Below are 10,831 nucleotides of genomic sequence, written 5' to 3' on the forward strand. Positions count from 1 at the left end.
ATTACTTCTCTGAATTTGCTCCTGGTCATTGCATAAATACATGGGTTTTGAAAGCAACTCCAAAATAAAAGGAAATGTACAATTTCGGAGGCGATATATGCTGGACTTGTCCTGTCACCACGGTAATAATTAGTGCTTGTAAGCCTCGTAACTGTCCTTCTGTACTTGGTGGGAGGAGCTGCTCTCTTTAAACAAGATTCACTCACTGATTGAAATGCGAATCTTCTCACACACTGAATGTGTGCATTATTGCTGAGGTCAGCATTTATTCCCCATCCCCATCTCCCAGGATCTGGAGTTACATGAAGGGCCATGAAGAGGAGAACATCCTGCTTTTCCTGAGGAAAGGGAGCTCATTAAACAAGATGGGCTTCCAACAATAGAGACATCGCTGGCCTCCCTCTTATTGTCATTCCATCAGGTACATCGCTGACCTCACTGCAGCATTGCAGCGACAGCTGCTAACGAGGAAAGCAGGCTGAACGTTGACACTTATTACAAAAGGAATAGAGTATTAAAGTAGGGAAATGTTGCCTCAGGTGTAGAAGGCATTAGTGTGACCTCAGATGGAGAACTGCAAACAATTTTTGAGAAGGGATATAATTTCATGGGACACAGTTCACAGGAGGTTCATGAGATAATTCCAGTTCCTCCTAGAAACAAATTTGACAACTCCAACCAGTGTTGTGGATGAATTTGCCCGTGTGTCACACAATCCTGAAATGACCAAATCTGTATGAACACAAGCTGTGACCAACATAAACTGTCCCTTCTTTATTAGGAGACAAGTTGCAATCCCCTTCAATTATAGTCATTCTATCTCGAATCCTATTTAGCCTCTTCAGCTTAAAACACTTCCCAGTCTCTTGTAAATTTAAAATGTCACTCTCTCTCTCTCTGACTCTGTCTCGGTGAGGTTGCTTTCTACCTCTGGATAGTCAGCTGGTCTCTGCCTCTTGCCATGCTGGTCTCCTTGGAAGGCTTCCAGAAGATTCAAGAAATCAGTCGGCAGGTGAACTCTGTTTTTGTATCATTTTGGAGAGTTTTCCAGAACTTTCCTGAGAGTTTGGGCCAATTAGGAGAATTGTTAAATGTTTGAAACATTGCCACTCATTTGAATGGCTTGCTACTGTTTGTTTCTTTGTGTAGCAGGACCCAGTGTCTTTCTGTCTGGCCCCTCTCTGCTTGGTGGATAAGTTGTTGGGGATATTTCTGTCCAGGAGATTCAAGTCCCACTTGTTCCAGTTGTGTCTAATTACACTCTTGAACAGGTTGTTTAAACATACCTAACCTCTGCACTAAAGTGGGCTGTTGTGGTGCAGGCGTTTCCTACCTCTGAGGCAGCTTTCCAAGTCCCACCTGGCCCAGAGATATTTTGTAGCCCGCTCCAGCCTCGAGAACCCTCCTGCCCTCTGTAACATGCTCCAGCCCCAAAATCCTTCCTTATATCTCTGACCCAACGATGTCCGGTACACAAAAAGCAGGACAAATCCAACCCAGCCAATTCCCGCCCCATCCGTCTCCTCTCAATCATCAGTGAGGCGATGGAAGGTGTCATCAACAGTGCTTTCCAGCAGTACCTGGTCAGCAATAAGCTGCTCAGTGCTACTCAGCTCCTGACCTCATTACAGAATTGATTCAAACATTAACAAAAGAGCTGAATTCCAGAGTTGAGGTGATAGTGACAGTCCTTGACATTAAGGCTGCATTCAATCGAGTGTGGCATCAAGAACCACCAGCAAAACTGGAACCCATGTGTATCAGGGAGCAAACCAGTTGGAGTCATAACTGAGACTAAGGAAGATGGTATCAGAGATAATAGGAACTGCAGATTCTGGAGGATACAAGAAAACAAGGCGTGGAGCGGGATGAACAAGGCAGGCCAAGCAGCATCTTACGAGCAGGAAAGCTGACATTTAGGGCCTAGGCCCTTCATCAGAAATGGGGCAGGGCAGGAGGGTTCTGAAATAAAAAGGGAGAGAGGGGGAGTCAGATCGAAGGTGCATAGAGGAGAAGAGACAGACAAGTTAAAGAGGCGGGGATGGAGCCAGTAAAGGTGAGTGTAGGTGGGGAGGTGGGAAGGGGATAGGTCAGTCCAGAGAGGACGGAAAGGTCAAGGGTGGCGGAGGGGAGTGGGATGAAGTCAGGAGGTAGGAGATGGAGTGCGGCTTGAGGTGGGAGGAGGGGATAGGTGAGAGGAAGAACAGATCAGGGAGGCGGAGACGAGTTGGTTTGTTTTTGGGATGCGGTAGGGGTAGGGGAGATTTTGAAGCTTGTGAAATCCACATTGATACCATGGGCTGCAGGGCTCCCAAGTGGAATATGAGTTGCTGTTCCTGCAACCTTCAGGTGCCATCATTTTGGTACTGCAGGAGGCCCATGAGGACATGTCGTCTGAGGAATGGGAGGGGGAGGTTGAAATGGTTTGCCTCTGGGAGGTGCAGTTGTTCATTGCGAACCAATCATAGGTGTTCTGCAAAGCGGTCCCCAAGCCTCCGCGTAGTTTCCCCGATGTAGAGGAAGCCACAACTGGTACAGCGGATGCAGTATACCATATTGGCAGATGTGCAAGAACGTCTGCTTGATGTGGAAAGTCATGTTGGGGCCTGGGATGGGGGTGAGGGAGGAGGTGTGGGGACAGGTGTAACACTTCCTGTGGTTGCAGGGAAAAGTGTTGGGTGTGGTGGGGCTGGAAGGTAGTGTGGAGCAGACAAGGGAGTCATGGAGACAGTGGTCCCTCGGGAAAGCAGACAAGGGTGGGGAGGGATAAATGTCTTTGGTGGTGGGGCTGGATTGTAGACAGCGGAAGTGTCAGAGGATGATGTGTTGGATCCAGAGGTTGGTGGGGTGATATGTGAGGACGAGGGAGATTCTCTTTTGGCGGTTATTGCGGGGAGGGCATGTGAGAGATGAGTTGTGGGAAATGCAGGAGACATGGTTGAGGGCATTCTCAACCACTGCGCAGGGGTGGGGGAAGCTGCAGTCCTTGAAAAGTGAGGACATCTGGGATGTACGGGAGTGGAATGCCTCATCCTGGGAGCAGATGTGGCAGATGTGAAGGAATTGGCATTAGGGAATGACATCTTTTCAGGAAAGTGGGTGGGAGGAGGTGCATTCTAGGTAGCTGTGGGAGGAGTTGGTGGGCTTGAAATCGATATCGGTTTCTTGGTGGTTGCCCGAGATGGAGACAGTTAGGTCCAGGAAGATGAGGGAGGTGTTAGAGACAGTCATCAATGTAACGGAGGAGGAGGTGGGGTTGAAGGCCAGTGTAGGTATGGAAGAGGGATTGTTCCATGTATCCTACAAAGAGGCAGGCATAGCTTGGGCCCATATGGGTGCCCATGGCCACCCCGTTTGTCTGTAGGAAGTGGGAGGAATTGAAAGAGAAGTTGTTGAGGGTGAGTATGAGTTTGGCTAAGCTGATGAGGGTGTTAGTGGAGGGCGACTGGTCGGGCCTGCGGGATAGGAAGAGGCCTTTAGGCCATCTGCATGTGGAATGCAGGTGTACAGGGACTGGACGTCCGTAGCAACAATGAGGTGTTGGGGACCGGGGAAATGGAAGTTCTGGAGGAGGTGGAGGGCGTGGGTGGTGTCACAAACATAGGTAGGGAATTTCTGGACCAAGGGGGAGAAAATGGAGTCCAGATAGGTGGAGATGAGTTCAGTGGGGCAGGAGCAGGCGGAGACAATGGGTCGACCAGGGCAGTCAGGTTTGTGGATTTTGGGAAGGAGATAGAAGCGGGTGGTGGGAAACGATGAGGCTGGAGGCGGTGGGTGGGAGGTCACCTGAGGTGATGAGGTTGTGTACGGTTTGGGAGTTGATGGTTTGGTGCTCGGGCGTGGGGTCATGATCCGGGGACTGTGGGAGAAGGTGTTGGAGAGTTGGCGTCTGGCCTCAGCAATGTAGAGTTCAGTGTGTCATACTACAACTGCACCTCCTTTGTCCGCGGGTTTTATGGTGAGGTTGGGATTGGAGCGGAGGGCTGCATGTCCTGTGGGGGAGAGGTTGAAGTGGGTGAGAGGGGTGGACAGGTTGAGGTGATTGTCATCTCTGATACAATTTTAACCCCACTGTGAAGCCTCTTCTAAGGATGCCTAACCTGAAGAAGTTACCCTTCTCCCTCCAGACAAATGTCAGAGGATCTCTCTCCCACTGCAACTCTTTCCTAATCTCTTCGGCCTTGAAACTGCTCGACCTTGTACTGAAGCAAACCAGGTACTACAGCCACATCATCTTTCTTAGTTCATGCCTACGAAAGCAGATCATCCCCAAAGGACTACAGTCCACATTCAAGCCTTCCCAGTCTAGCCCCAACCATGACGATATCTACATTCAGAACACTGAGACCCTTCAGAAGCGTTTCTCCCTGTGACTCCAGAAACACACACTTGCAGCAATGCACCAGCATCTCCAGGCACTACAATCAAGCCTACCCCAGCTCAGAGCCTCCCTCCCAGACCTGCAAAGGACCTCTCCTGTTTTTTATTCTTCATCGGATCCACAACCTGAACTCACAATTCTCCTCAGCTTTATTGGACACGAAAAACTGTAAGTACAGTAAACTTGCTGGCGCCTGCCACCCAATCCGGGATTCCACCACCTCCCAAATCCCCAGCTGTACCCAGGACCTTCCCCACAATCTACCCGCTTCCATTGGGCACGAGGCCGCTGTCGCAGAACCCACAGATGACGTCACATCCGCCACAACCGGGTACACCACTTCTGGGACAGTGAACGCCATCGCTGCTGCTGCCACCGCCTCCAGTTCTGAGACCAACACCACAGACATTACTGTCACCGCTGCCGCCGCCTAACCCGCTCCGCCCACGCTAACACCGCTCTATCACGGATACGGATGCAACTCCACCCACCGCTGACGCCGGTGCAACTCCGCCCACCACCGCTGACACAACCCCGCCCACTGTCTCCATCTCGGGCAACCACCAAGAAACAGCCTCCACAGCCAGCAGCTCCAGAGGAGACAGGAACACAGAGCCCTGTCGAGTCTTCACCATTCCCCCAGTTCTCCCACTGAGTGGGGACGAATAGTCAGTCCTCAGTAAGGGACTCACTTTTATCCCCCTCCACCCACACATCAACAAATACGAGTCACGTTTGGACATCGAGCAGTTTTTCCGCCGCTTCCGCCTCCACACTTACTTCTTTAACCGTGAGCCTAACCCTCCCTCCACTGATCCCTTCACCCGCTTCCAACACAAGTCCTACTCCTGGACAGCACCCCCAGGCCTCCTACCCTCCCTCGACCTCTTCATCTCCAACTGTCGTCAAGACATCCTCCACCCCTCTCACCCACTCCAACCTCTCCCCTGCAGAACGTGCGGCCCTCCGCTCCAATCCCAACCTCACCGTCAAACCCACAGACAAGGGAGGCGCAGATATCGTATGGTACGCTGACCTTTACATTGCTGAGGCCAGACGCCAACTCTCTGACACCCCCTCCTACAGCCCCCTGGATCACGACCCCACCCACCACCAAATCATCAACTCCCAAACCGTCCACAACCTCATCACCTCAATAACCACCAAAAGAGAATCCCCCTCATCCTCACATACCACCCCACCAACCTCCGGATACAACGCATCATCCTCTGACACTTCCGCCATCTACAATCCGACCCCACCACCAAAGGCAATTTTTCAACCCCACCATTGTCTGCCTTCTGGAAAGACCACTCTCTCCGCGACTCCCTTGTCTGCTCCACACTCCCATCTAACCCCACCACTCCCGGCACTTTCCCATGCAACCACAGGAAGTGCTAGACCTGCCCCCACATCTCCTCCCTCACCCGCATCCCAGGACCCAACATGACTTTCCACATCAAGCAGATGTGCACCTGTACATCTGCCAGTGTGGTAAATTGCATCTGCTGTACCCAATGTGGCTTCCTCCACATTGGGGAAACCAAGTGGAGGCTTGGGTACCGCTTTTCAGAACACCTACGTTCGGTTCACGACAAACAACTGCACCTCCCAGTCGCGAACCATTTCAACTCCCCCTCCCATTCCTTAGATGACATGTCAATCCTGGGCCTCTTGCAGTACTACAATGATGCCACCCAAAAGTTGCAGGAACAGCAACTCATATTCCGCTTAGGATCCCTGCAGTCCAATGGAATCAATGTGGATTTCACTAGCTTCAAAATCTCCCCGCCCCGACCGCATCCCAAAGCCAGCCCAGCTCATCCCCGCCTCCCTAACTTGTTCTTCCTCTCACCTATCCCTTCCTCCCACCTCAAGCCACACCTCCATTCCCTGTCTCCTAACCTCATCCCGCCCCCTTGACCTGTCCATCCTCCTTGGACTGACCTATTCCCTCCGTACCTCCCCACCTATACTCATCTCGACATCCCCTCCCCTTTAACTTGTCTGTCTCCTTTCCACCTATCTTGTCCTCTATCCTCCTTCGATCCACCTCCCCCTCTCTCCCTATTTATTTCAGAACCCTCTCCCCTCCCCCCTTTTCTAATGAAGGGTCTCGGCCCAAAACATCAGCTTTTGTGCTCCTAAGATGCTGCTTGGCCTGCTGTGTTCATCCAGCTCCACACTTTGTTAACTCGGATTCTCCAGCATCTGCAGTTCCCATTATCTTTGATACAAATGGTCACGCAATGTTCTTAGGAGAAGAGGCTGGGCCTGTATTTGACTTAAATCACATCTTGACACTGAAAACCCTCAAAGTAATTGAGGAATAGAGATTTATAAAACGCATTCCATGTCTTTGGTGTGTCTCAAACTAATTTACAGGGAATGGTAATGTCCTCAGTGAGATTGATGGAAAGGGCAAGTTGACTTCAGAGACAGAGCAAGAGTTACAGGCACAGATACAGAGCCAGAGACACACAGATACAGGGTGCAAATGTCCTGGTGATGTTTCTGAGCTGAGTCTGAGACACACACAAGATGTACAGCAGCAGATGGGAGTGAATCATTCTCTGTTACCTTCAGGGCACTGGACATTATGGCTGAGATGATGGGATCCTGTGTTACATTTACTGAATGCACAAAGTTATGTGGAACAGTAAAATGCATGGAGGACAGAGGAAGGCTAGAAAGGGGGTTGGACACATTGAGTGAGTAAGAAATAGTCTGTGCATCATGTAGAGAAATGTGAATCTTTGTTTTCTCATTTTCATCTTTTTTTAGATATATAGAATCCCTACAGTGTGGAAATAGGCTCTTCAGCCCAACAAGTCCACACCAAACCTCAGAGCATCCCACCTAGTCCCATTCCCCTATAACTCACCTAATCTACACCTCCCGGAACACCACGGGCAATTTAGCATGGCCAATCTACCTACCCCGCCCATCTTTAGACTGTGGGAGATAACCGGAGCACCCGCAGGAAACCCACGCAGACACAGGGAGAATATGCAAACTCCACACAGACAGGCGCCTGAGGCTGGAAGCATACTTAGGCCTCTGGTGCTGTGAGACAGCAGTGCTAACCACTGTGCCACCCTTCCCCCCCTTGGAAGTGTTTCAGAGTATTGTTCAATTTTTATCCAATGATCCTTATCCCGGACACAGAAGCAGCAATTTTCATGGTTGTCTCAAAAACTTTCATGACCTCCGATCCTAACCTTCAGGGACACATCCCTGGGTTTGTCTTATTTCATTCTCTTGCCATTTGAACCCTTGCTGTCCAGCTAGCTTCCTGGTGAATCCACACTGCAAATACACATGGACTCCCAAATACCCACTCTTTCTTGCTTTTCCCTGTTTATAAAGTCAATGTCAGTGCTGTGAACAAACCTAAAATGGTCGACTGACTGACACCTTCAGAATCATTCATCTGTGCTTTGCAGATTAAAATACACCTCACACTGTGCATATTATCATCTCTCAGCCTCCTGCAGATGAAACACAGTGAGATTTGAACCAATGTTTTTTGGATGTTAGACTGAGGAGGGACATTATAAACTAAATGGTACAATGTTAAACTGAGTGGAGGGACAGCACTGTCAGATTTGGGAGCTTTACAGAGGTAGGAAATGTAGAGGGCTCAGTGGAGTTGATTAAAATGCAAATTCCAGAAGCTGTTTACAGTACGTGCCTGAGACAATGTCACATTTCAGCAATGTCTGTCTTACTTTCTAAGTTTCAAACATCTGAAAGTTTTGAATATACAAAAACTAAATGCCAGCTCAGTCACTGAATTGTAGGTGTGAGGCCTTGATCAGAATCTGTCACAGAGTTTGAATCCTGTGTGGCTAGGCCCCATCCCAAAATCAAGTGTTTATCAAATACCACATTGCCCTGATGTGAGTTCAAATTGTGTGCTGACTGCAAATAAAAGAAAACAATCTGTGAGCAATTAAACAAAGCTGTCAGATAGAACTTTGTGTGACTGTTGGTTTCATTGTCGTTACACAGTTCTGAAGATGAATGAGACAGTGCGAGACAGGTAGCATTGCAACCAGTACGGTAGTGACATTATAGAAGTATGTTAATATCTTCAGTGAATGGGGAAAACAGAGGGATAGGTGTTCAATATCAGCAAGTGGGGAGTCACTAGAATATATAGTTAATGACTTCAACACAAAGGGTTACATAAGTTTGGCATTGTCAATCTGATAAAACATTATTTGTCCTTCTAAATGTTGACTGAACAAGCAGGTTAACTTAATAAAAACCAAAAGAAAATGCGGATGCTGTAAATCAGGAAAAAAAAGCAAAAGTTGCTGGTAAAGCTCAGCAGGTCTGGCAGCATCTGTGGAGGAGAAAACAGAGATAATGTTTCGGGTCCAGTGACGCTTCCTCAGAACTCAGGTTAACTTCCTGTGTGGCTAGGCCCCGTCTACCCTGAGGTTTTAGGTTTAACAATCATGTCATGTTTTGATTGGTCAGTGTTTAGTGTGTGTACACAGGCAGTTACCACTCGTTGTGCTGTTTACCCAGGAACATTGAAGGGTGTAAATGTTCTGGCTTCAACAAGTGTGCCTCATAATTGACTCAAACACAGGTCAACATCACAGGAGCAGGAGGAGGCTATTCAGACCTTTTTGAGCCTTTTATACAGGACCACAAGGCCATTCAGCCCCCTCCCCAAGGCTATTATACAGGAACAGGAGGAGGCCCCATTTAGCCCCCTTCCTGATCCTGTTACACACTATCAAGAGGCCATTCAGCCCTTCCATTCAAACCTGCTACTCAGGAAAAGTAGGAGGCCATTAAGCCTGTTCATGATCATTCCTTTCAATGTGGGATCTTGTTGTGCAGAAACTGGCTGCTCTGAATGTACTGAGAAGGAACAATACAGAGGAAGTCTCAAAAAGTGTGAAGAAAAAATACAATATGAGCCAAAAGGATTTAAGGAGCAACACGCATTGATGAAGAAGCAAAGGAAGAGAAGGAGAGGGAGACTATGAAAGAGAATGGAACACAGCAAGAGTGAAAAAAGAAAGATAGACAGAAGAAGAGACAGAGAGGCAGAGATAAAGTGGGAGACAAGACAGGGAGAATGATAAAAGAAGCAAGGAATGAAAGCAGAAAGAATGCAAAGTACAATACAGAGAGAGAGGCAGAGAGAAAAAAGAGATGGAGAGGGGGAAATCAAACAGATAGCGAAAGAGTGAGAAAGAAAAATATAAAGAGAGACAGCACAGAAAAAGAGAAACAGAAACATATGCAGAGAGAAAGTGGACAGCACTAGTGAAAGAGAGAGGCCCACATCGATAGGCAGAGAGAGGAATAGGGAGCCAGAATCAGAAACAAAGAGATAAAGAGAGAGCCAGTAAAGCAGAGGCAGAGAAGAAAAGTGACATAGGTACTGTGAGACAGAGAGAGTAAGAGAGACAGAGACAGTGGGGAAGAGATAGAGAAAGAGTGAGCGAGACAGAGAAAAGAGAAAAAAAAGATTGAGGAGAAAGGGAGACAGAGGTAGAATTGGTAGAGAACGTGATAGAGATGGAGAAAGGAGACAGAGAATGGAGTGAAAGACAAAAATGAATCCTGTTCCTCTGCTTTGAGACCCAGCCCTGCAGGCTAGTTTAAAGACCAAGTGAGTGTCTAGTCTAACGGACACGAACTGAAATGTTAACATCATATTTCATTCTACTCCTGCCCGCAAGGCCAGAGAGAGCACTATTCTCTTATTAAAACTGAAACAACTGCAGATGCTGTAAATCAGAAACAAAAACAGAAATTGCTGGAAAAGCTCAACACGTCTGGCAGCATCTGTGGAAAAAAAGTAAAGTTATTGTTTCGGGTCAAGTGACTCTTCCTCAGAACTGATGAATGAACATGATCCAATGAGCATTGGCACGGTGGAACACTGTTCTTTTCTCAAGGGTTCGGGATTCCAAGCACAGGAGGCATATTTAAAAGATGAGAGGATAAAGATTTTAAAAAATGATGAGGGGCAAAATTTTCCACAGAGTGCAGTATTGACAATGCGGCGCACCCTCAGCACTGACCCATTGACAGTGCGGCACTCCCTCAATACTGAGCCTCCAACAGTGCAGCACTCCCTCAATACTGAGTCTCCAACAGTGTGGGGCTCCCTCAGCACTGAGCCTCTGATTTGCAAGTGGAGTACTGCTCTAGATCATAGGTTGGAATGTTTCCAGTATGGAAAATTGAACCCCTGTCCTGTTAACCCCGAGGTGAGAGAGGGAATATGGAGCACAGGTAACTACTTCAGGTCTGAAAAACCAACAGAATTGAATGAGGAATGTAGAAAATGTGAAAATTTAGATCTTGTGGTAAAGGTCACAGGAGCAGCAGGGGGCCATTCACCTTGTCTCTATCACGACCCCATTTAAGTTTTGGTTAATCCTCTTCCACAATGCCATTTTTCTGCCTTCTCTG

This window comes from Stegostoma tigrinum, chromosome 46 (genome assembly GCF_030684315.1).
Source record: "Stegostoma tigrinum isolate sSteTig4 chromosome 46, sSteTig4.hap1, whole genome shotgun sequence".
Taxonomy (NCBI): Eukaryota; Metazoa; Chordata; class Chondrichthyes; order Orectolobiformes; family Stegostomatidae; genus Stegostoma; species Stegostoma tigrinum.